Genomic DNA, 24,261 nt, shown 5'->3' with positions numbered 1-24,261 from the left:
AGATGATCCTGTCTAGGAACTTAACTAGGTGTTTTTTTCCTTCTTCCAGTGAATTATACTGCTAAGAATGTTGATATAGTATGGTACAGAAGTCAAAATTCTTTCAGTTAATCAAGCTCAATAGGAAAAGGTCAAAAATCAAAAAGCTTTCTACAGCAGTGAAGAAATTATGCACAGAGTTCATTCCAGATGACTAAGCTGTTAATGCTGTCTGCTGTTTAGACTTTCTGAAACAATTACTGCAGAGAATGTCATGTACAGCCTCGTCCAAAAAAAAAAAAAAAGATTCCTCTTGCATGACAATACTCCAAGCTACAAAGTGCTTGTGATTACAGAGTTTTTGCCAAGGGGCAGGAGATACTCTCATGTTCACTATACTTGCCCGGCGTTTCTGTCTGAATGCTTTTATTTATCATGGAGTAGTACTGATTCTGTTTTGGTGAGTCATTTATGAGTTATAGCTGGATAACTTGAAAAAGACCTTTTTTTTTTTTAAAGAATTGAATTGGTGCATGTGTGTGTGTGTGTGTGTGTGGGTGTATGCTGACCCAATATCCAGTGACTCACTTTTCTGGTGTAGTGAAGACATATTGGCAGTTTAGTATTTTGCCAACCACACCATATTCTCTATTGACTGAAACCAAAAAATCGCTGATATTACAGCATAATCAAGAATCATGCTAATTATAATTATAGCCCAGTTAAAATATATGCTGTTTGTCCCAGAAAACCTGGGGGATTGTTTAAGCTGTCAGAGCATTATCAGAATTTAAAATAGGTACCATCATTATATAGAAAATCAATGGAAAAATAAGTGAAATTAGCAGAGGTAAAGCAAAGATTAAAGCAGGTGAGTCTTCCAAATATAAGAATAAGATGATTGATTCAGGTACCAAAGATCACAAGAAAGGAAGAAATAGCTGTAGGACTTAATGCTAATCATGAAGATAAATTCAGTTAGAATGATGTGGACAAATTTCAAAATAAGAACCTGAACAGTATCTATGACACACACTTCACTTGTTATTAATGAAGGAGCAGAAATCCTCTGAATCATTGGCAGGGCAGTTGGCAGGCAAATAAAGGTTCTTGTTAGAGACCTAAACAGAAAAATAGGAAGTGAATCTCAGATAATAATCATTATTAAATTCTTGCTTGATTTTTGCTTGATTGTGGGCTAGCTGCTACTAAACAACACTGTTCCAGCTTATAAATGCAAAAAACTATAATGATTACATTAATAATGATAAGTGACATCTTCAGACTGGATAAGCTTGTGCAGACATTTGAAATAGAGAGTGATCATTGTATAATTCTGACAAGGGTAAGAAGAGTGTCGTGGTGAAAAGAGAAATATGGAAGAAAGTTTTAGAATGAATCAAAGTAGAACAGCTTTCAGTAGTGAACTTGCAGCTTGAAATATTAAAAAAAAAAAAGAAAGAAAGAAATGGTAATGTCCACAAACAGAAGCAAAATCCTAAGACTGAATTGGCAAAATCTGAAAATATACTAAGCCAAAGAAATATGTGATGAAGTCATTGGCATGGAAGGATAGCAATGTACAAACTCTATGGTGAACCCCCAAAAGCTTACAGAAACAGTTCAAGAAAAGAAAACTCATTTAGTAGCACAATTAGTTGTGACTGTGACCTCTACTCTCGAAACACATGACAGTAGTCACTAATTTGAATATAGTTATATTCAAAGTCTCTCTCTAAAGATAGTCTCATAATAAGTGGTAATATGTCATGATCATCAGTTCTTGATATGCAGAACACTGACAGTACTACACAGTTAAGTTTGCATTATTACTACAGTGAGTTACATGATACTTATATAATTATCCAAACCAGAATAATTGGGGCGTCATATAACTCACCTCCTTGAGACTAGGATGGTTGAGAAGACCTGGAACCAGAATAATCAGGTACTCGGGTGGGGATAAAGGAAAAAACATCAGACTGAAGTCTGAAAAGATAATGGTAGAGCCCGTCTCCAGTACTTACTATTTGATTTACATGTATAATAATTGCAGTATAATTAACAGTTGCTACAGTTATTATATAATTGAAAAGAAGTAATAATGTTTTTTGGTAGATATGATAATGCACTATTTTTGAGGATATAATTATATTCTTCTATACATCTTTCATATCATCACTAGAATTTTTGTTTAATTTATTATATTAAATTTAAGAAGTTGCTATTAATTTATTTGATAATTATTAGTTATTTGCCAAGGATAACCAATAATCATTCTTTGTTTATAATATTGCTCGTACTAAATGTTTTTTGGATATGGGAATGCTTCATGAATATCACAGAATTAGCTAGAATCAAATCACAGAGTAATTTGCATATTATGGATTTGAAGATAAATGATCGTTCCTTTTAAGATAATCAAGCTTTTGGAAAGATTTATATCAAAGAGTACACAGTCTTTTCAAAAAAAAAAAATTTTTTTTACTGCTTCATTCCATTGTTTAAAAATTTATTTTGCTGGCCCTCCCAATCTTGTTTGTGGGCAAGTACTATTTTTGGTGTCTCTTTTATCTTTATTTTGTAGCCTTGAAAAGGGCTTTATGTTTTTATTCAGTTTGTGATCCATTATGAATTCTACTTATTAAATACAATAATATGAAAAAATTGCACCCATAACTGATTTGCCCTGGTTTGAGAATAGTCATTGTTTCTGTTTAAAGGCTACTAAAATAAACTCTTTTTACTGATGATTTACTTAAAGAATTAGTTTTTCATTGCACAACATTTTTGTATAGAGTCAGATATCTTTACACTTGCAAAGTGACAGGAGAAATCTAGTGCTAGTGCAGCTTGAAATTCACTACTGATTTACTTCTTCCCACCCCCAATCATGCTTTATTCATTCAACTTGCTTAGGTCCTAAATTCCTACAGGTAGGTAAATAATAAAGCAAATTGTTAGCTAAACTCCTTCAGGTTTCTCTAAATTATGACTTGGCCATGACAAAATAGTCCAGAGATTAATTTACAAATAGTATTTAGAAAACCAGTTTAATTCAGATTTATCATCATCATCAAATTCCTGCCATCTACCATCAAGGGGTGTACAGGATGTGATAGTACTACATGAAAAAAATTACATCATTACTAACTTCCTATCTACAGTTTTCCTCCAAATCAGTCTGTTACTTGTCAAGACTCCAACATTATCAGATCTTATATTTCTATCGTCTAAGGCACTTTGTACCGTATCAATCCACCTATATCTTGGTCTTCCTCTGGGTCGTTTTGCTGCCAACCTGGCAGAGAACACTTATTTTGCTAATCTTTCTTCGCCCATTCTGTTTAAGTGACCGTACCACCTGAGATTAGCTCTGCTAACGCATTCCTGGATGCTGACAATGTCAAGTTCTTTCCTAATATCCTCGTTTTTAATATGATATTGCCATTGATGCCATCTGCTCACGCCTATAATCTTTCTCAGGACTCGTATCTGTGGTCTCTAGTCTTTGGTCAAGTGTTTTACTTCTGACCCAGCTCTCAGATCCATAAGTTAAAACTGGTTTGAACACTGTCTTGTATACAGCTAATTTAGTGTTCTGACTAATTTCTCTCTTATTCCATATGAATTTATTCAGTGGACTTCCCACCATACTAGCTTTGCTGATTCTGTTGTCTATTTCTATATTTAATTTACCATCTTCAGTAAAAATCATGCCTACGTAGCTGAAATGTTTTACTTGTTCCACAGGTTCTCCATTCACAACACAGTTGACATTTTCAATGATTCTGCCTGTGTTCATTGTCTTTGTCTTTTTATTGCTGATCTTCATACCATATCTATTACAACAGTTATTCAATTTAGTCAGAGAATCTTGCAGACTTGTAGCGGATTTATTTATAAGTATAACATCATCTGCATAAAGCAAAGCGTTGACATTAACATCTCAAATTTTGATATCCTGTTTAATACCACTTTCTTTCATAATGTGATCCATATAGATAATGAATAACAGAGGGGATAATGTACATCCTTGTCTCACACCAGATTTAACATTAAACCATCTTCCTGTACTTCCTTCAATTCTAACTGCTGACTTACCACTCAAATAAAGACTAAGTATTGCTTGATTATAATGCCCCATTGACACCATATAACTGTAGCATATTGAATAGCTTCTCTCTTGGCTCCTTATCATATGCCTTTTCCAAATCGAAAAAACTTAAATACAAAATCTTTGTTATATTCCCATGCTTTCTCGACTATTTGTTGTAAAGTGAAGATCTGATTCGAATAGAACAATAAGCACATATAATGCATAAAATATGATGCTACTTCTAAAATAATATAAATTGAGTAAAATGCACAATTAATACTTATTGTTTTCTGGATGCTAATACCAATCCATAATACTAGATATGTGACTTAAGAAAACAATAATAAATAAAAAAATAAGACTTTAACTCTTGGTTTGTCATGAATATCTGTTCTCTGTTCCACTTTAAGATTGCAGCCCACTCACTAAAAGGAAGGTGCATAATCCTCCGTGCTCCCTCTCCCACTGCTTACTCCCATTAACAGATGTTGTTTTCATGGAAATGGTTTTTATATCATCTTTGCATGTCGTGCACTCTTAACAGTTGCGTCGTTCCATGATTTGCTGGTAGCATGGTACAAATTAACCCACATTTTATCCAACAAAATCATACTCATCCCAGCTTGTTAGTGCTGTCGAATAGCTCGAAGGTATCGATGTTGCCAAGCAGTTATATCCTCTCATTCTATGAAGGCCAGTGCACATTGCTGTTTTATATACCTCAAGTAGAGATCTTCCATCATCTGATAAAGCATTTTTCTTGATTTTTGTGGCAGATTGGGATCACTATTGGCTTCAGCAATCAGCTTGTTCAGTGTGGACTGCTCATTGCTTAAGGCAAATGCATGAATCTTTCAGCAAATGGCACCGCCGTCCAAAGTCATCAAATCTTGGTGTTGAGTGCTTCACTCTGGATTGGCAGAGTTCAAGTCTCTGTCGTGCCCTCTTTTTTGGATGTTGTCTTCAGCACATGTGACCTTTTTATCGGCTTTCACACTGAAGATGGTTCTTTCTGAATTGCCGTCAGCTTGCTCACCATTGTTGTACTCTCATCCTTGGTCTAGCCAGGGTGTGAAGTTCACAGCTTCATGTAAACGTTCATAAAAGTTTGCTTTGAACTGACTCATCAATGTATTTCCATGGGAATTTTGAATAAAAAAAATCTGGTGTCACAATTGAAATAACTGTCTCGTCTGACATGTTGTTTGTTCTGAGTTTAAAATTGTGGAGTGACAACAGTGCATTGTGATTGGTCAGAACAATCAGCCAGTTAATTTAGTTATTTATTTTTCTGGCTTTTTAAAGTAGTACTAAGTTTTTAAACTTTTTTTTAATTTAAGAATGACTAAACATGCTCGTAATTTTAGGTCTAAATGATATTTTAATTGCATCTAAATAAGGGACTGTTTTCTATTGGCAGAATTGGTTGTTTTCCACGAGGAAGTGATTTCCTACAATCTTAAAGGGGAACAAGGTATAGTGGTGAGACAGTATAGGAGAATACAATAATACACATGGAGCCACCACCCCTTTTGCTTTCCAAAAATATTCAGATATAAATGCCAAATAGTTATGCTTAAATGATGTAGTTTTTTTTGGCCTATGCTAAATCACTTAGTTTCATTTATGCTAGTATCTGTTTTTAATAAGAAAAAGCAGGAATAAGAAAGAATAATAATACGTGGGCTGTTCAATAAGTAATAAGACTAATTTTACTGTGGTGAAACCACTCATCACAATATTAATTTCTGTGGAATAAAGAAATGTTGCTGTCTGTATTAACATGATAGATGGCGTATACGGGCTGATGTGCCAGAGTGTCATGTGACTAAACGCAAGCTTGTTTCAGCGCCTACGAGGCGCGACCAGTCTTCAAAATGGAAGCGTCCTTGGAGCAGTGTTATGCGATTAAATTTTGTGTGCATTTGCAAAAATCGACATCAGATACTTTTAACATGATACGCGAAGCTTTCCACGATGAAGCAATGTCAAGGGCAAGTGTTTTTTGCTGGCATAAAACTTTTAAGGAAGGAAGGGAAAATGTGGATCTTGAATGTGAGGGAAGACCTTCAGCGTCCATCACAGAAACAGTGATCAACACAGCAGCGATTATCATCAAGTACGTCAAAAGGAAGCATCCATTGCTGAAGAATGGCTTCTTATTGCACCACGATAATGCAAGTCCACATATTGCTGGTTGTGTAGTGGACGTTTTGCAGAAGAACAACACAGATATCCTACCACACCCTCCATACAGTCCTGATCTCACCTTGCGATTTCTGGCTGTTTCCTTCCTCAGCTCAAGAAACCACTAAGAGGCCACTATTTCGAAAGCAACAAAGCATGTGTAAAAGTTGAGGAAGGCGGTTTTGAAAGAACTCTCAAAAAACGGACTTTCATGTGTGTTTAAGAAGTGGACGCAACGTTGGGACAAATGCATCACGTCTCACGGTAGTTACTTCGAAAAAGACCATGTAAATGATGACGATTAAAGGTAATCTGTTTTCTGTATAAATATAGTCTTATTACTTATTGAACAGCCTACGTAGATAATAGAAATGAATAAAAGCATGTTACTGGCATTTTTATTTTTGCTTTTACCTTTAGTTTACTCTGTGTGTCTTCCCCTATATTCTCAGATCACCAAGCTGCCATTTCTCTCTCTCTTGTGTTCCTTATTTCCTTCCATCCCATCCTTATTTCATTCTTTGTTATTTTCCTTTTGGTAAAAAAAAAAAAAAAAACTGTTTTGCAGTATTATTCCTTTTAATTTTCTTATTTATTTCATATCTCATATTTAATATACAATTTCTTTAAAAATATTTTTTATCTTGCTTCCTTCTCATTTTAGTGGCGAATTGTTTCCTATATTAATTGTACATTTAAATCTTTAATTTATATAAAGTATGTACTTCATAATCTCAGTAACCAAAGAATTCTTTTCTTCTTTATATTACCATGCTTTTGATCATTCTACAATATGTATTTTATTTTTATATTGAATACTATGTTTATTGCTATTTTATGATTAAAAACGGAGGCCAGCACAAATGAAACAATCTATAACTAAGTGTGATTTAATGTTGGTCACTCAGTAAACCTTAAGCATAGCAAAATAACTATTTTACAATGAAAACTGGACTCAATTTACACAAACACAGATTTGAAAAGTCTCACTGATCAAGATTTCTTTAGTTTTCGGCCTTTTATTTGAAGTTAGGAACAAATTGTGGTGTATGGAGAATGAGGAGAGATAGAATTCTACACTGCATGCTGCTTGTCTTTCTAGGAAATGGCAGTAGTAAAAGTTCAAATACTGCAAGTTGCTCTCCTCTCTTATTTAAAATTATAAATGCATGGTCTTTCACAAAGCAAAATAAGTTAATAAATAAAAATGAATCATATTGAAAAGTAACTATATATATGGACAGATATATAATTAACATTTTTAAAAAACACATCCAGAAACTAAATGGTAGTGGTGATCAGTCATAACTGCCACAGTAAGCTAAATTTCAAAGACAGATAATCATAGCCAAAGATATAGACTTAAATGCCAGTCAGACAGAAGGCTGGAAGGTTAGCTGATAGGAGGCCGGATGTTGTTAATTTGCCATAGCTTCCTGTCAATGAATTTTTCTCCAAATTAATCAGGTAATTGCCGACCTGGTTGGCCGAGTGGTTAGCGCATCCGCTCTCCAGCCAAAAGGCTGCAGGTTCGAATCCTGCCGTGGGCATGGATGTTTGTGATTGTCTATGAAAGCACTAGTGGTGGTAGTCGGCGGTAGATTGCATTGGTCTTAGATGATGAAGGTTGGTGGAGTAGTGAGACGAGTTGTAGAGTAGATGCCCTCCCTCGATGAGTCTTTGGACTCCCTGGATGTGTGATATAATAATAATAATAATAATTTGCTATTGTCAGGTCTTACATTTTGGTCTTCTATAGTACTAACTGTATTAGTCCACTTTGCTCTTGGTTTTCCTCTGCATCTTTTTTGCTACCTAGTATCATTTCCTTCTGAAAAAGTTGTTAGATTTTCAAATCATATCTTTATTGAAATATTTGCTTTATTAAAAGGTTTGGGTTTCATAACTACTGATAGCATCCCAGACATTGATATAACATTTTGAAAAGGCAACCAGATATTTATTAAAAAATAATACACATTATCTCCAAAAACTACTACACTTCTGTTAAATGTTACTATTCTAAAAAGTATCATAATAGCTTTGGAAAAGAAAACTCTCTATCAATTTAGATATTAAAAAAAAGTCTTTGTTTTAAAGCAAAGGAAGTGCACTAATTATCATGATGCAACTCGGCAACTTTACTCTGATCCCTCAACCTATTCAGTATTAGATATCCAGTTTGGTCAACCCATTTAAAAAATAATAATAATAATAATAAATAAATAAACTCTGCTTAATGACATGCTTAACTGGTTAGAGGATTACAAAAAAAAAAAAAAAAAAAACATGCCAGATTTCATCATCCTCTGTGTTCCTGTTTGGGTTACTACACATCCATATGTTAGCCACTCCATACATGTCAAAGATTCATATGCTAGCAATGCTCTTAAAGAATCATGTTGGACATACTAATTCCTATATTAAATAAATTAGTCCTGAAAGCTTTCATAATTAAATATCTCTTCAAATATACTAGCCAACTTAGATGTTTGTTTTCTTATTTGCCACCGTTCCAGTCTTAGATGTTCTCTTGCACATCAAAAATTTGTTTTGTCCAGATATGGTAGAACTATATAAACATTGCATCCCTTCTAGCTTTTTTCAGATGGAAGGGTTAGATTTATTGCCAGCAGTATAGCTTAGTCCCTCAATGACCCCACTAGAACAAACTACAGAACAGCAGCAGCTAGAATGTTTGTAAGCATAATGTTATTTTGAATTATCTGAATCTGAAGTTCCTGTTGCCCCTACTGATTGGTAAGCTTAACATGTATGAACCAACCCCAAAGCAACTTTCCTTCAAACCAGCATGAAAGTTTTAAAGTTTTTATAAATGATTAAGACCTTAATGTATACCAAAAGTTAATAGGATAGAGCAAAATTTGAAATAATTTAAACATAAATACATAGCTGGGAATATATAGAATAGGCAATGTACTAAGAATCTCTCTAAGGAATGAATATTTCAAACTTTTGATCTTCTGTTAGGTGTGTTTGAATGGTAAGAGGAGATAACTTTGCTGGAGTAATGTGGAATGTCATAAAAGTGTGAGGTTGTAAAGTTCAATATGAAACCATTCTCAAAAAAATTAAGGAATATTAAAATTAAATTTTTAACAAATGAAAAAGTTTTGCTTTGTTAAAATGAAATAGATTGGAAAGAAAGTTAAATAGATATGAAACCAATCCTGGAAAATGATTAAAGAATATTAAAATAATTTTTAACAAAGTGTGAAAAATTTTATTTGGTGTTTAAGTCACATTTTTCAGTTTTGATACTGATATTTTCCATTTAAACAACAATAAACAATTGGTTAATAAACCTTGATATTGATATGACATTATTGAAGTAGCTAATAATAGCTTTAATGAAACATGTGCACTAGACATATGAAAGCAAATTTCACAGCTTACATGTAACAAAAATTATATAGAATTTATTCAAAAACTCCCTGATGTTATGTGGACATCATCAGGGAGATTATTATTATTATAAAAAAACTCCAAGGAGTCAAAGACTCATTGCAAGAGGTCCACTAACACACACACACAGTGTTTATCATACCATGCTTTTAATGTGTTCACTGTTTCTGCACTCACCACACTCTCGGACAATGCATTCCAATTACTCGCCACTCTCCATGCAAAAAAACCTGCTCCTCACCCCCCTTGCTCACACTCTCCTTATACAGCTTCCAGAGATGACCTCTTGTTCTCTCTCCACCTTCACCCATTCTATGCAAAACCTCCCCAGTATTAATCTGGTAATAACCTTTTAACAGCTTATATGTCTCGACCATATCCCCCTCTCCTCTTTCTGTCTACTATCCAATTTCTGCAAATTGGATATAAATTTATTGAGCTGGCATCCCACTTTACCAGCTTTGTTTATTCTGTTGCCTATTCCATTATTTAATTTGTCATTTTCACTAAAAATTGTACCTAAATATCTAAAATACTTGTTCAATAAGTTCATTGAGAATGCACTGATGTTTTCACATGTTTCTGCCTGCCATTTTCATAGTTTATTTTTATTGCTGATTTTCATACCAAATTTGATATAGCAGTTATGCATCATGTGCATAAAATAAAAGCCAAGTTGAATATCTTCAATTTTGTCAGGTTTAATGCCCTTCCTTGTAATGTGATCATTATAATTGATAAATTAGAGTGGAAATAGCTAGCACATTTACCTTTTACCTGAATTCATATAATATAAATGTGAAATCAGGTGTATATGATATATACATATGTAGGTATGTGTGTGTATATATCACTGCACACATGAGGATGCAAAACCCATATCACAAAGTTGCCATGTAGACATGGTTAAATAAAATAAGAAAAAAAAACCCTTATTTAATGTTCCTTCAACTGTGGTCTATGAAGAAAACAGTGTAAAGAAGGCTATTCCATAGAACACAAAGTAGGTGAAATGAAATAAGACAAGTTTATGAAGTTTATTTAATTTGAAATGTGTAGGAACCAGTGCTTTTTTGGGGATGGTACACAATGGTACAACATATTCGTATCTTTATTAACAGTGCCGTGGAATCATTTCAACTCCAACTTTTCTTACTAGCAAAGAATGTGCATAGCATCTATTGTTTGACAAAAAAAAAAAAAAAAAAAAAAAAAAAAAAAAAAAACACTGGTAGGGACATACTAAGAAGAAAGTGAAAGAATGATAGTGGTGAGTTAATTACAACAGTGGTCATGAAAAGATCTATAAAAAACACATAAAACAGAAACAAGATCATCTATTAACTACTCTGTTCTTCTGTGGATAGCATAAAACATTTTAACTGATGCTTTTGATACACTACCCAAAATATGGAAACATTATTCTAAGGTCAGCAGGTTTGGAATTATACACCCTCTGTCCAAAAAGAAACTGAACTTTTCGAAAATAGAAGAAACTAGTGGTGCCACTTGTATCTTTTTGTTGTCGAAAGCGGCAACCTTCATTAGTGTTGTGTCAACTGTTTATGACATTTTTTCATTTGAAGCAGACTTATAGTGCCAAGAGTGACAGTGTGTTTTGACGAACGGTCGGAAAATGAGTTTCAAACAGAGAGCTGTGATTGACTTTTGTGTTAAACTTGGTAAAAGTTTTACCGAAATGCATCAAATGTTTCAAAAAGCATACAGTGATAAATGCTTATCCCATGCTCGAGTTTAGAGTGGTCTAAGCGATTTCAAAGTGGACGTGAGATGCTTGAGGATGACGAAAAGCCAGGCCGTCCAAAAACTGGACTGAGCGAAGTTAACATCAAACAAGTCTGTGATTTCATCAAAGAAAACCTGAAATCGTCCGTGAGATTGATTGAAGATGAATTGGGGAAACCAAAATCAACTGTGCACAATATTTTGACCGAGAATTTGGGCCTTCGTAAATTGAATTTGCAATTTGTTCCCTACAAGTTGACCGACTACCAAAAAATGTATCGAAGTGAATACTGCAAGGCCCTCATTAAAACCACTTGTAAGGACTCAAACTTCCTTGAAACTATCGTTACCAGTGACGAAACATGGTGTTTTGAGTATGAGCTGGAAACAAAGTGTCAGAGTGCTGAGTGGAGACCACCAGAAGAGGGCATCCGAAAAAAGGTCGTTTGGAGAAGTCAAAAGTAAAGACAATGCTGATTTGTTTCTACGATTCCAAGGGCATTATCCACAAAGAATTCGTTCTCCCTGGCCAAATGGTCAATGGTGAGTTTTATCTTGAAGTTTTGAAGCAATTGATAGCGAGAATTCATCACATACAGCATGAATATCATGATGCAGGTCACTTTTGCAATAATGCACCATCTCATCGTTCAAACATTGTGAGACAGTTTTTGAGCAAAAACCAACTGTGTGTGTTGGATCACTCGCTGTATTCACCTGATTTAGCACCCTGTGACTTCTTTCTCTTTCCCTCGACTTCATTTGCCAATGAAAGGAAATTGATACGACACCATTGAAAACGTTCAAGCGGCAGTAACCACGACCCTCAACAGTATCCCAAAGACCGATATAAAAAAACTCATTTAATGAATTAATTGACCTTGCCAAATGCTATATCGAAGCTGAGGGAGAGTATATTGATTGAAATAAATGATTTGAATAATTATAATCCTGTGTTTTATTTTCTATGAAAAGTTTGGTTTCTTTTTGGACAGAGGGTGTATATTTATATCAACCATATACATGATAGGTCACAAAACTGTAATGCAAAATTGCTGCATGTGTGTATGTGGGGGGAGGGGTCATTCTGATCATTCCTTTAGCAAACGAGCTGATATTCCATCTGTCCATTTTTGACAAACTTCCCTATTTCATTGGAAAAAATAGAATAGGAATAGAATAGAATAGAAGGCTGTAGCTGGTATGAAGGAAGAAAAAAAATGAGAAGTTTGATAAGTTTTAAAGTTGACCTGTATATAGATGTTTACACTATCGGCATATATTCTTGCATAATTAGAGGAATGATAATGGCTGGTTTGGTGGAGCAGTACTCATGAAACTCCTGTAAAAAAAAAAAAAATGTGGAAACAAAATCTCTATGAGATAGTGATTGGAGGGAGTCTGGCGGAAAGGTGGGAATCCTCTATACAGAAGAGAGCAATTTACTTAATCTAAATCTACATCCCCCCCCCAAAAAAAAATAATTTTGGGAGATGATTTGGGTACACCACTCCAACTGTGGAAATAGTATTTGAAAGGTCAGGCAGAACTGGGATTTATAAGGTGTTATGTTAAAATTGAGCAAGAGAGAGAAGTAATTATTATTATTATCTGAGCCCTCCGGGAGGAAAATGACTCATTGAGGAAGGCTATAAATCACCCAAACCAGCTGTCATATCTTCCCATAAATTCATTCACAGTAGATGCACTCACTACCCGTAAATGCAAACTATTCCACTCACTCACTCACTGCTCTGTGAGAGAAAATCCTAGCTCTTACCCCTTTCTTGACTGTGAACAAACTTAACTTCCATGGATGCCCCGGTGTTCTCTCCCCACCTTCCATATAGCGAAAAATTTTATCAGACGATATCCTATAACACCCATTCAAAAATTTATAGACCTCTGTCATATCACCCCTCTTTCTCCTGTTAACCAGAGTCTGTAATCCACATACTCTCAATATGTCCTCATAATCTAAATCCTATAATTCGAATATCATCTTTGTAACTCTTCTTTATTCCATTGGAATTTGGGAGACCAAATCTGCGCAAAACAATCTAGGTGTGGTCTTATCAAAGTCCTATAAAGAGGCAAAATAACTTCCTTATCCTTACATGTCAAGGTTCGCTTCAATATCGCAATTATCCCCTGAGTTGTATTTGCAACTTTTGCTATGTGACCTTTGAACTTCAAATTCCTATTAACCAAGATCCCTTGCTGCCTCAATTTCTTGTAGCATACCCCACTAATATACGCCGCTGGAAATCTCATCACGCCAAAGTGCATAACTTTACACTTACTAACATTAAACTGATAGCCATTTTTGTTTGCCCAAATTTCCAGTCTATTCAAATCATTTTGTAAGTGCTGAATATCAGTAGCATCCCTGATTGCCCTGCCTGTCTTCGCATCATTGGCAAACAATTGCACATCTGATGTTAGACCCTGCCTGATGTATAGATTGAACAATAATGGTAATTCTCGTAGACAGGCTTATACGTTGGTTATGCATTACTAAATCACTTAAGGAATTGACAACGTACATAAGAATATAAATTAAATTACACTTTAATAAATATTTCCAATATTTTGGCAACGTCACGTTGCCATCTTCAAAAGGAACTTACAAAAAAGGCATGTGCACGTAGGCACTACAACACAGTAACTGAGAATGAAGTGATGAAGCTATTGTTCTCCTAAAAGTCATGTATTTTTTAAGATTTTGGTAATTTTTTAAAATTTTTGGTAAATATTGAAACCAACAAACCACATCCTCCCCCTCCCCCTTCACAACAAGGATTACTCTAAATCCATCACCATTTCTTACATTCGAGGTAACTCAGAAAAAATTACCAAAATCTTAAAAAAAACATGACTTGACCTCTTGTTACAGACCATACAGAAAATTGGCATCCCTTTTCCGCTCCACTAAAGACCAAGCACTTCCCCTAGCCCCCACCTGGTGTATACCAGGTCCCTTGCAGTTGTAAACTGTCTTACTTTGGCCAAACAGGCAAGACAGTGAATATCAGAATTTCCGAACACAAGGACTACATCCGGTTTCACAAGTACAGCCACTTGGGTCTTGCAGACCATGCTCTGGATACATGCCACAGAATACAGTTGAAGAAAGCTACAGTAATACACCGTAGCAAGTTCAAATTCGAAAGACTATTCATGGAATCAGCCTCAGCCCTAAGAAACTCTCCAAACCTCAACAAATTTGGTTGCATGAGACTGCCCCAAATTTGGGAGGCTTACATCAGCAGACCTTCAGCCCCAATGGCCAAGAACACCTACATAGCCTGCTAGGGGGCACCATCAGGACTTTTAGGAGAATAGCTTCATCACTTCATTCTCAGTTACTATGTTGTAGTGGCTATGTGCACGTGCCTTTTTTGTAAGTTCCTTTTGAAGATGGCAACGTGACATTGCCAAAATATTGGGAATATTTATTAAAGTATAATTTAATTTGTATTCTTATGTACGTTGTCAATTCCTTAAGCGATTTAGTAATGAACAATAATGGCCCAAAGACTGAACCTTGAGGTATACCACTGGTTACCTTAAATCTGGCAGATTCCCACCCACTGTATACCACTTTTTGATATCTGTTTGTCAACCATCCCCTGATTCAAGTCAAGAGTTTATATTCCAGTTTATGAAACAGCCCTTTGTGTGGTATCCTATCAAATGACTTAGAAAAATCCAACATTATCGTAGTGTATCCATTTCCTTTATCCAACTCTGCCATAACATTGTTATAAAATATGAGCGAATTTCTAAAACATGACCTTCCTTTAGTAAACCCATGCTGCTCCTTGCAGAGTATAGCAGCTTGTTTGTCTGCCCATTTCTGTTTGTGAGTTCTTACCAACTTCTCTAAAATCTTCACTACTACTACACCAGAGATACTGATAGGTATCTCTGGTGTAGTAGTGAAGTTAGACACATCAGATTTTGCACCATGCACCACCATTGTACAATGGAATTATCATACATTCCTTCCATTCCTGTGGCATCATTCCTGAGCTGAGACTCAAGTTATACAAACATGTGAAAGGCCTAGCCAATTCAGCTGAACATTCCTTTAGCAAACAAGCTGATATTCCATCTGCCCAATTTTGACAAATTCCTATCCAGGTTATGCAACAGCTCTTCGACCTCGTTTTCATGAACCTCTAACTCTTCATCCGATGTAGCAGTAGCACTGTGCACCATGTTATATACACCTGGTTGATATATCTTAGCAAAGTGAGCACTCATTAATTGAACCATCTCATTAGCTTCCAACACTCGTACCATCTGCATCCAATAAAGTTATTCTTTCACATTCATTCTTTCTTTTGCTTGCTGCACAACAATAACATTTTGGGGTTTTTGTTGTTGTTTTTTTAAGCTGAGAAGGCTATCGATGTGATGTACTTGTGTCAGGATAAGCTAATTGTGAAAGTCAACTCAGGCAGAGAAACTGATCTTGATTGGTGATCAGAACATTATCAAAAGTAAGAGGCGGTAAAGTGAGATCTATTTTCCAGGAAATGACTGTGCTTTTATAATATTGAAATTCACTAGGTTATCTACAGCCTACTTAAGAATGATGAAGAGATCAGTGTTTAAGGTATTAGTTATGGAATATCTTGAAGCTTGAATCATTTCAAGTACTATAAGAGTTCTTGAATGAAGAAGAAGAATAATAAAGTGTAATCTGTAAAACTATGGATAGGATTTGAAGTTAAAAGGTGTTCATTGATGTATAGAAGGAAAAGTGGACAAAGCCACAAGCCCTTAGATTCTACATTGATGGAAAATATAATGAGGAAGCTAGCAGTCCGATCACAAAGGATAAGAAGGAGACCATTAGATGACATCTTGGTATAAAAAATAAAAAAGCTTCTATTTTCCACAGCCTGTGTCCAGACCTAACCTTATCCACCAAAAGGTGGGTAAGGACCTCCTACTTTTGAGAGTATTGAGGTGAGGGCTATAAGACAATAGTTTGCTAAGTTTTATCTCTTTTTTTTTTCTTTTGAATAAATGTTTATTTCCATGCTGTGATATGCTAAATGAGTATGGCAGCTTGTATGTATATGTACAATACAAGATAGGTGTATCAGTTCTGGAATTTTTTTGCACAATTGGAGGGATACCATCTGTGCCAGAAGATTTGTTAATATCAAGACTTTTGAGGATTTTTCAAATGTTCTTCTGATTTTAAAGATTAGCATGGCATGTTGCAAGAAGTTTCTTAGTATAGTGATTTGCCTTCATCTATACAAAAGTTAAAGGGAAAGATGCTAAGAGGTCTTTGTCTTTGAATGATGCCATCATGGTACCATCTGAATATGAGAAAGGTAGAAACAGAAAAAGGCAGAAGTCATGCACAACAGCCTTAGTAAGGAAACCAGACTGATATTTACTGATATTTGAGCAGGAGGTAAGCTTCTTCTTCTTCTTTTTTTTCCCTTAGGATCTAAAGCCTTCTTTGGATTTATCATTTTTCTATGATTGTCTCTGATTGGAGTGTAGGCTAAGCGAAAAGCTGGAGTTTTTGACTTGAACCATTGAATGTATGCTGAATTTTGATCTTGAACTGTTTCGGCACATTTCTTGGAAAACTAGGCTTGGATAGAGGCTGGGGATTTGCAGAGGGGTGGGGGGTAGTGAATAAAGTCTAGTAATAAATAATGCAGTTATTTGGTTGAAGCAAGTGTTTGGATCTGAAGGGCCGAAACAGTAATTAGACCATATATGAGAGAGGTATAGAAATCCAGAGATCCATCTGTAGTGTATTTAGAAGGTGAAGAAAAAAATCCAGGTTGTTGGAGAGCAAAGAAAGTTACAGCAGACTCCTGATTATCTGAGAAAATCATTAAATGAACTTTCCCAGATAATCAAATCTCTGATTAATTTGCAAAATTCACCCACCCCACAAAAAAATAGTAGTAATATGAAACTGATACAGTAATATTCCCCCTCCACTTTACAACACTTCACATAACTTATTTTATTTCATTGTTGATAATAATGACAGATAAAATTCAAAGTGCTGTTGCTTCCAGTGAAAAGATGTGTAAACCTATTACATACTAAGATTAAAATTATTAAATTTGGTGACAGTGTATCAAACACTGACATAGACTGTAGACTAAACTTACCTTGCACTATTATTACAGTTGTTAAAAACAAATATGCAGTTCTAGTGAAGTGAAATGCATTACATTAGTTAATACTATACTTAGCCATAAATATCACAATCTTATTGCTAAAATCGAAAAAATTTTAATGGTGAAAAGGAATAAAATATATTAATATTTAGAAATTATCCATAGAACACACACACACAGTGCATATTTATAAATACAAGCTGAAGTTCAGAACATAGTATTGAGAACATTATACCAAGATCATCACTTGATCTTGGTAATGATAAGTGGATACCAGCTGCCTATTTCCAACACACAAAAAAAAAAGGGGTAGAGCAAAAAAATACTATGAAACATTAGAAAAAAAAAATTTTTTTTTTATTCATATGGGAGTTACCCCGTTCCTCCACCATCCCTTAGGACTGGTTGAGCCCTCCGTATTAGGGATTAAGTATGTATTTTATGACTGTAGATTGTGTGTTCACAAGCTGGTTTGCCTGTTCTGAGGGATGAAAAACCCAAGTTTCTGGGTGAACCCCCCTCCCCCATATTAGACTGGCAAACTCACCTTTAGTCAAAAGAGACCAGTAAAGGTTCCTCATGTCATGGATGGGAATCGAACCCAGGTTTTTCTGAGCAAAGGGCTTCATCTATACCGACTGAGCTACGGAGGCTCAATTAATGGAATAATAAAATATAACTTTGATCACAATTGTAATTTTGAAACATGGAAAAAAGTTACTTGTATATATTATAATTTTGCCTCTAGGTGAATCACCAATGATAAGTACAGTCAGCCCATTATACAGACTTGCTTACAATAACAAACTGAAAATCCTGACCAAATAATTATAAATGCATTTCTGTTTAAAGGAAATTGACAATAGCAAAAAGCAAAATGTTCATTATAACAATTTATTTCTACAGTAATGAGCCAAGAGGCTATTTTTTTGGCGACGTAAATTAAGTTAAGGGGATAACTTTGGCTTTATCAAAACTTAGACTCCTGTTTTATTTTTAATAAAACGGGCAATTACAATGAAATAATGAGGGATTTATCATCCCCTTAATATGTGTTGGGGGGGGGGGATAATGCAATGTTTGAACAAGTACAGTTTCTGGAGTTTTGGATTTAATTTTGTACCTGCATATACCATAATCAATGTCAGTGTGCATTCTCTTTATCAAAACTTAGACTCCTGTTTTATCAAAAAAAAAAAAAAAAAACAGGAGACTACAATGTAGCCTTTACATGATTAAAAATAAATTGAGACAACAAGTCTGTGATGATTTGTAGCCAAATCTGAATGATTCAGCACTAACTTAAGTTTGTACTGCTTTGAGTCGCTGATCAAACATCATTTGGCTTCGAGAAGCTGTATATATCTGAGACTTGTTTTTTTTTTTCTCTCATAAGGTTTAATGGAATAAATACAGCACACACAAATAATTGAATAACACATTTACCCTCCCTACCGGCCAATGTGGATGAAATAGTGACACCAAATTGCACTTCTTATCCATGTTATTCAGTGGGTTTATAGAGCTTCGTATCCAGATTTATCTCGACATCTATAGATGTCATGGCCGGTTGGCGGGGGGGGGGGGGTAATCAGGCCTATATTTCATTTGTTACTGAGACATCATTAGGGAAACAATATTAAAATTGCATAAAAAATATAGAATTTTAGATACAGAAATATTAAATATAGATATAGAAATATAGGGTTTGATTAATCTGTTATTTAATTATTTATGTACTGTATTTATTCCATTAAATCTTACAATGAGTTCAAACCAGCACATAAGTCAAAATAGTTCGTTTTTTTTTTTTCTCTCAACTAAATTAAACTATCATTATTGGAAGTTTTTTCCCACTTGGTTAGACTATAAATTATATATTTAGTTTAATCCTTTATCCAAGTGTAAGCAAACAAAGTTTGCACCTGAAGTATCTTCAGGACTGGGGCAACTCGTGATGTGGAGCTTTATCCGCCTTTATCACGAGTTGCCCCAGTCCTGAAGATACTTCAGGTGCAAACTTTGTTTGCTTACACTTGGATAAAGAATTAAACTAAATATATAATTTATAAACTATCATTATTTTAAAAATAATATATATCCTTAGCAGTAATTAAAACTTCAAAGTCTCTCTTGACAATTTAAAAAAAAAATTAATAAATAAAGTGCAACCTGTAACCGTTTCCACCAAGTAAGTAAACTACATTTATACTGAAAGTAATATCATTGGTAAGAAATGAATGCTTTATCTTCCTTCTAAAATAATTTGGATCGCATTGGCCAAACTTGCAAATACAAAATATTACTTTTTTAGAGTTCTGTTACTTGCTTTTTTTAATCCGTGTATTAAGACTTAAATGCTGGAGGTTTAATGGAGTATTGACAGCACTAAGAAAGGATAAAAAAAAAATACCGTATTTTTCAATAGATAATGCGCACCTAATGTATAACACGCACCCCCAACAAAAGGAGTGATGATTTTCATCACTCCTTTTGTTGGGGGTGCATGTTATACATTAGGTTGGGAGTGATGATTTTCATCACTCCCAACAAAAGGAGTGATGAAAATCATCACTCCTTTTGATGTATAGATAACGCGCATGCACCAACTACCGGTAGAGCTAGGAAGTACAGACAGAGTATGGAGGAATTCTTTAAAATCACGTGCGTTGCTAGTAACAGTGGTCAAGAACGTCATATAAAGATATACTTACATGGATTGTAGAAAGTTGGGCTGCTGTAAGTGAAAACCGTGTTAGAAATGGTTTCATTAAAGCACAAGGGAATGCAGTGGTGTCCGGCGATAATGATTATGAAGCTGAAGAAATACCAAATGCAATTGATTCTTTCAATATTGAGTCTGATGAAGAATTTTTTTGGATTTGAATATTGTAATGTTCAATAAATATTAAGTAATACTTCTACCTTAGTTTTGTTATTACATTTGTTTACCTCTCTTGCCTTTCAAATGTATACTGCGCATGTTAATTTTTAACAATTTTAGACTTTTTTTGTATAGATAATGCACACATTATCTATCGAAAAATGCAGTAATTTTAATGCTTTTGTCTCAGTCTCTGAGGCATCATCAGGGAGTACAAATAACACACAAAGACAACACAATACTCAATGAATCACATGGCTATGACTCTAGACAATGTAGGTGAGCATTTATAGGTGGCCTAGGATGATGTAAACGGAGACCTCTGACGATTAAAGCTTCCCAAATTTTGGGAAGTTTTTGCTGCTGCAGATTCCAAAAATAGTCTTTTTTTTTTTTGGTATCCTGTCAAATCCCTCAGCCAGGTCCAGCAGTATCACTGTAAACCCATTACCCTTATCCAGTTCAGTCGTCACTGTGTTATAATACTTGAGCAAGTTACTGAGGCATGATCTACCCTTTACAAAGCCATGCTGTCCCCTATACAGTATCTCATTTTCATCAATCCATTCCTGTATTTTTCCCTTGACTACTTTCTCCAAGACCTTGACAACGACTCCTCATATGCTGATCGGTCGGTAATTTGCAACAGCAGTCTTGGATCCTCCTTTATGCAGTGGAACTATTTTCCTCTCTTTCCACACCTTCGGGATTAAACCAGACCCGAGACTCAGATTAAACAACATGGTCATTGATAATTCTTTAGCCGCTTCACGTAAGACCCATGCTGGTATACCATCCAATCCCACAGATGTATTCACATTAAGGTTCTGTAATAGACTATTCACCTCTACTTCATTCATCACATTTCTCGTATAAACTAATGGTTCCTTCATTTTTCCAATGTCACCACCTGGATGATATACTCTTGCAAAGTGCTCACTCAGTAATTCCACTATATCGACTGATTTAGTGACCTCCTTACCATCGTCATTTCTTAAAATCATTCTGCCATGTACAGTTTTTTTTTTTGCTTGCAGCATATTGAAAGAACTGTTTGGGATTCTCTTTAGCCTGCATAATAGCTAGTTTCCTTTCATAATCCGCTTTTGCTTTTTTTACCACCCTCGTTACCGTTCGTGTGCCTGCAGGTCAACTTTCTCTTTAAATTCCCTCCACAGTTGTTTATTTTTTTTGCAGCTCAAGCTTAATGGTGTTATTCATCCATTTAACCCCTACTTGTTTTACTGTTCGGACCCTAGGTATACAATCAGCCATAACCTCCTGTAAATGCTCCTTGACCACTTCCCATGCTCTATTGACATCCAGCCCTTGCAGTTGTACATGCCATGGCACTGAACCAAGCAATCTCCTAAGCTTGTCATACTTGCCAGCACGGTAATTCCACATATACCCTGTCTTAATTGAAAATTCCACACCTTTAGCCACCTCCCAGGTCAAGACCTTATAATCACGCTCACCAATAGGTGGCAACATGGTCATATTCATTACAGTCAAATTCTCAGATGCTATTACCAGGTCAAGCACTCTCAAGCCCCTAGTATTTTCAATTACATGCTGTCTCAGATAGTTATCCCTTAATAATTGAATAAAATCCAGTTCCTTCCTCACATGTGTCCTCTCCTCCTCCTTCCAATCAATGTTACCATAGTTGAAATCCCCCATAATAATTACCCTCCTTCCACTCATTGCTTCTATTTGCTTATGCATACTATCTCCACCATCTATTCCATCACCTGGTCTATAGCAGCACCCAACTGTATATTTTGTTCTCCAGTCTCAATCTCACACCAAATAGCCTCAAATGAGCTCTTTTCACTATCCTGCAATACAACTTCAATTCTCCTTGGCTGCAGTTCATCGGCTATCATCAATAACACCCCCCCCATTTTATTCTCTCTGTCCCTCCTAAACACACTATAAACTACACATTCTATCCCTAAACTATATCATCTTCCGTCAGTCATGTTTCCCTAATGCCAATAACTTGTGGCCAGGAAGAGCCAATCAAGGCCAAAAATTCTTCCTTCTTGTTCCTAATACTCCTGGCATTAGTATACATGAAATGCAGAGGTCCGTTTGTTCCACCCCTATCTCGATGCGTTATTCTAACTATCCCATTCCGATTTCTTGTCCTTAGTACTGGCTCGGGTACATTATATACATTCTTACACTCAACTGTTTCACTGATGTCCGCATATCCACTTCCTCCCCTGCTTGGTAGTTTTAGTTTCCCTGGTTCTACACATCCATTTTCACTTCATTCAGCAACACTTTTTCCAGTTTCTGCACATCAAATCCATTCAAATGCGGGCCATCCATCTTGTATAAATCCTTTTGCCCATCAAACTCATTCCACACGTCCACGAATTCCACACCGTCATTTGCGATTATGGCCCTCTTTCTAAACTCCTCTCTGTCGTACCGTGGCAACAAACTCACCATCCTAACTCTGTCACTCTTTTCTTTCGCTACCTTTAACAATACTTTCAACTCCTCTATCATAAAAAATTTATCATCATCATCAAATTCCTGCCATGTACCCTCAAGGGGTTTACAGGATATGATAGTACTACATGAAAAAAAATTACATCATTACTAACTTCCTATCTACAATTTTCCTCCAAATCAGTCTGTTACTTGTCAAGACTCCAACATTATCAGATCTTATATTTCTATCGTCTAAGACACATTGTACCGTATCAATCCACCTATATCTTGGTCTTCCTCTGGATCGTTTTGCTGCCAACCTGGCAGAGAACACTTGTTTTGCTAATCTTTCTTCGCCCATTCTGTTTAGGTGACCATACCACCTGAGATCAGCTCTGCTAATGCATTCCTGGATGTTAACAATGTTAAGTTCTTTCCTAATATCCTCGTTTTTAATATGATATTGCCATTGATGCCATCTGTTCAGGACTCTCATATCTGCGGTTTCTAGTCTTTGGTCAAGTATTTTACTTCTGACCCAGCTCTCAGATCCATAAGTTAAAACTGGTTTGAACACTGTCTTGTATATAGCTAATTTAGTGTTCCTACTAATTTCTCTCTTATTCCATATGAATTTATTCAATTGACTTCCTACCATACCAGCTTTGCTGATTCTGTTGTCTATTTCTATATTAATTTACCATCTTCAGTAAAAATCATGCCTAAGTAACTGAAATGTTTCACTTGTTCCACGGGTTCTCCATTCACAACACAGTTGACATTTTCAATGATTCTGCCTATTTTCATTGTTTTTGTCTTTTTATTGCTGACCTTCATACCATATCTATTACAACAGCTATTCAATTTAGTCAGAGAATCTTGCAGACTTGTAGCGGATTTATTTAGAAGTATAACATCATCCGAATAAAGCAAAGAGCTGACTTTAACATCTCCAATTTTGATATCATTTTTAATACCACATTCCTTCATAATGTGATCCATATAGATAATGAATAACAGAGGGGATAATGTACATCCTTGTCTCACACCAGATTTAACATTAAACCATCTTCCTGTACTTCCTTCAATCCTAACTGCTGACTTACAACTCAAATAAAGACTAAGTATTGCTTGATATAATGCCCCATTCACAGAATATAACTGTAGCATATTGAACAGTTTCTCTCTTGGCACCTTGTCATATGCCTTTTCCAAATTGACAAAACTTAAATACAGATCTCTGTTATATTCCCATGCTTTCTCGACTATTTGTCGTAAAGTGAAGATCTGATCCTGACAGCCTCTATTTGGCCTGAATCCAG

At 35.3% G+C, this 24,261-nt stretch overlaps 1 protein-coding gene across 1 annotated transcript in view; it reads left to right on the top strand.

Annotated features, from left to right (window-relative positions):
• The window catches only part of Vta1 (vesicle trafficking 1), a 117,349-nt gene that overhangs the window by 73,023 nt on the left and 20,065 nt on the right, over positions 1–24,261 (top strand). The window lies entirely within an intron of this gene.

The sequence above is a fragment of the Typopeltis vanoorti genome, chromosome 22 (assembly GCF_054136105.1).
Source record: "Typopeltis vanoorti isolate ZY-2024b chromosome 22, IOZ_Tvanoo_1.0, whole genome shotgun sequence".
Lineage (NCBI taxonomy): Eukaryota > Metazoa > Arthropoda > Arachnida > Uropygi > Thelyphonidae > Typopeltis > Typopeltis vanoorti.
The sequence above is the reverse complement of the archived record's forward strand: the minus strand, read 5'-3'. Positions and strand labels throughout refer to the sequence as shown.